At 41.9% G+C, this 3,663-nt stretch overlaps 1 long non-coding RNA gene across 1 annotated transcript; it reads right to left on the bottom strand.

The window, feature by feature from the left end:
* Positions 1–2,351: 2,351 nt before the first annotated feature.
* LOC147442533 (uncharacterized) lies at positions 2,352–3,338 on the bottom strand. The gene is made up of 2 exons (XR_015190292.1): positions 3,241–3,338; positions 2,352–3,163 (listed from the first exon to the last, which is right to left on the bottom strand). It is a non-coding gene; the product is annotated as an uncharacterized LOC147442533 (long non-coding RNA).
* Positions 3,339–3,663: the final 325 nt, after the last annotated feature.

Raw genomic sequence — 3,663 nt, 5'->3', positions numbered from 1 at the left:
TCTGATTTGAAACGCTTTCAAAGGCTGTATATAGGTGCCAAGGAAATGATTCAGCACTGGAAATTAGCTGCCTTTCATGATCAAGAGCTGTATCAATTACCCCAGCATCCCAACAGAATCCAGCTACTGAAAAGGATACCTGAGTGGATGCTGACTTCTGAGGATATAACAGTCAATCCACATTGGCAGCGAAATTCCACTGCAGACCAACACTCTCTAGCTCTTGAACTAGATCTACTGCTTGGAAACAGGCCTACATATAAGTGTATGAAGGAAGTTAAAACTCAACTAAAAGAAGTTTTGCTTTAGATGCAAATTGCCAAAGGAGTTTTGGATTAGAGGGTGCAGGCCATCATTGAAGATCAGTCTTCCAGCAGTAAAGGACCTCAGACTCAAATGATAGTAGGAAAACAGGCAATTGCTCTCCAAAGACTTTTTCAGCTCGTCCGAGTTACTAGGAAGATGATGCAGCAAGAGAACCAAGCTGTTCTCAAGTTTCTGGAGTTTGTGCCTGACTCTCCAGTTCTCCTGTATGCATTACCTGCTAAAGAGGCTAAGCTGCCTCGATTTTTCTCAACTTTGTATCTTCAACATCCAGAACCAGTGGATCGACTCACTTACTTCAACATCACCAATGAACTTCAGAACTGGTATGAGCGAGCCACTATGGAATGAAAAGCCTGGCAATCAATGATCAATGACGCCCTCACAGTGGATACTGTCATGGATCTGCAAGGAGAAATGCAGAAGGTCAAACTCTGTATGGGACAGTGAAGGATCCAGCTCCGTGGATTAACGAAGATCACAAATCAGTTACTTCAACTGACTATGGAGTCTTCTAAAATTCCTGAAAAGAATATCAGTGCAAAACCAAGACTAGGGCCACAATACAGAGAGATGGCTGAGATTCTCTTTAATGCTAGAATTAAGACAAATCAACCTCTTCAGCAGAGATGGATCCACACAACCTCGCATTGTCATAAATTAATCAGAACTCGTGTGACAAAGAGCAAACGTAGTCTGTATAATCCCGACACCAAAACCTACAATCTTCTCACGTCTTATGAGTTTGAGATGTCCACTGAAAGGCGGGATGAGCTTGAGCAGGAGGCTATTTACAGTCTTATCCAGAAGGACAATGGTGGCACTGGGACTTATGAGACACCAACACAGAAGAAGGGCAAGAGGAAGCGGGTTCAGTGGAAGGATACTCGGTAGTTCCATCTTAAAATCAAACGATGGATTTTCCCAGTTAGGCATTGAAATTTCCTTGGTTGGGCACCCTTGGGATTACAATTATAGGGGTATCAAGCACTCAACAAGCATGAAGTATGATATAAAGCTAGCAATACCAAAAGAATACTATCATAAGAAACATCGGCCAACTCCTGAGGAACATTGGCCAACTTAGCAATTAGAAGGGTTTAGGATTTAGGCCAAACCAGAACACCAGATGGTTTTCTCAACACCAAATGAAAATTAGGCGGTGGATTATTTTTCATAAATTTTGGACTATACCGAAATTCAAAAAAGGAGGGAAGGATGTAGAAGGCGAGGACAACCCCAACAGGCGGGAACTGTCCCTTAGAAGGCCAACCAGCGAGAAGCAGTCACACTAGCAGTAATTACCGTGTACAGTTACTGCAGTAACTCCTAAGAGCTATAAATAGAGCTCGCTACATTGTAGTTGGGCTTCTTAGCTGCTTGACTTTTGTCTTTTGGCTTTAGCTTTTTAAGCACTTTTGGGTTTACGAGCTCTTCACCTCTAGTTTCACCCTATAATCATTGCTTTTGTAATCATCGGAGCTTAAACCCATTATACACTGTACTGGTTATCTTTGAGCTATTAATCTGAATCTGCAAATACTCTTTCCAGTTTTTCATTTATGTGTCTTGTTTCAGTATAACATTCTAGTCCAGTACTCTGTTCCAGTCTCACTAACTGAACTGACGACATAACCAGTAGCTTTAAATTCTAACACTGGAATCAGTTGTCTGAAGAGACCAGCTCCAATTCCATGCCTTGACCTGAAGGACTTAAAGTCTATCAAGTGTGGTGTGATGGAAAAACAACCACTTTCCAGCATCTTTAAGTTTTTTCCATCACACCACAGATGACAGACTTTAACAGTCTTTAAGTCCTTCAGGTCTAGACACCCTTTACTGCCTTGTTTTCATGTGTAAAGGGACCCATCTCTATCAACTTTTTATTAATCTTTCACATCGAACACAAAATCTTGAGCAACCACCTCTTTACGTTCCGCTTTGTAGCCTCGTAGCTATTGTTAAATGTGTACGGTACATAAAGAACACGCTCTTCTTCAATCTTCAAAGTGGTCAAACACTTTAGATGCACAATCCTGCGTTCACTTGTCCACGATAGCAATAGGTCATTGGCTGTGATGTGAATGAGTTACATTCAAACCCCATCGTTTCTGGGTTCATGATAGAACAATACATAATTTAAGCAAAAACCGGACTGCACATAATTTTGAAAACATATCCTGGTCTATCATGAACCCCAAAACTGAGGTTTTGATGTACCTTATTTAGCTTACGAGCATGGCCTGTTGACATCCTGGGCTGATGAACACGGAGTTCTGATGCGTCTAGAGGATTTTGGCATTTAATTGTCACTACACCTCACAAATACACCTATCAATACCACTTGCATTGTTTACATACATGTACCTGCAATCATAGAAACGTGGGTTTCTTCTCACTTGTGACGACTCGACCTCCAATCATTAGCTGCAAATACATGTCTGGTAGAGCTTGTTCTGGATGTGGTTTTGGGGAGAGTTGGGCGAGTATCCTCTCTTGCAAATTTGCATCAGTAGCACGGATCGGACACAAGTTGATGAAACACACCCATGCATCATCAGGCCTATCTCCATTGTCACTCACTCCAACATCTCAAGAAAATTGGAACAAGCTGTGTGACATCCTTTAGTTGTTGTACTCATCGTCCAAGCCACCATGCTACTACACTCAGCAAGTACACCTTTGTCGGCTTCCTCATTGAAGAAACCTATCGCTGAGACATCGTTTGAGATTTAGTTACACCTAAACACAGAGCATTCCTTCTGCGGATGTGCCAGCTGCTTTTTTTTGTGTTTTGGGATGTCGATGATACCGTGCTCTGTCCAGCAGGGCCCGTGCTCTGCTCATCACCAAAATTTCTTAATGAAAAGTATACAATTACCTACAACTTTGAAATTACACAAAAAAAAAACACACCCGGCAGCCCGACTCTTAAGGTTAGTCTTCCCGGACCGATAAAGTTGGCCAAACCACATGGGAAACGTCCCTAAGGGCTAGAACATGTCTTTGAGCAGGTCAAGGAGTGTTGAACCCACCACATTTGAACTCATAAGCTAAGACTCTTTCAACTCAGCTAACACTCATTGACAATCTCTCTCTCTCTCTCTCTCTCTCTCTCTCTCTCTTTACTATAAAACTTTCTCATATTTAGTTTGGTAAGAGCCTAGTCGCGTGCGATACTTAGCTGGTCACCAACCGGTTTTGTCAAGAGAGAATACATCCATTAACCTCTCCATCAAATCACATAAAAAGGCCAACTTTTTTGTTTGCATCCCCTCAAAATTGGTGGGGATTTTGGTTTTACTGAGGTAATCAACTTCTATAGGACTTAGTCGTCGC

This window comes from Adiantum capillus-veneris, chromosome 14 (assembly GCF_014529385.1).
Source record: "Adiantum capillus-veneris isolate H3 chromosome 14, ASM1452938v2, whole genome shotgun sequence".
Classification (NCBI taxonomy): domain Eukaryota; kingdom Viridiplantae; phylum Streptophyta; class Polypodiopsida; order Polypodiales; family Pteridaceae; genus Adiantum; species Adiantum capillus-veneris.
The sequence above is the reverse complement of the archived record's forward strand: the minus strand, read 5'-3'. Positions and strand labels throughout refer to the sequence as shown.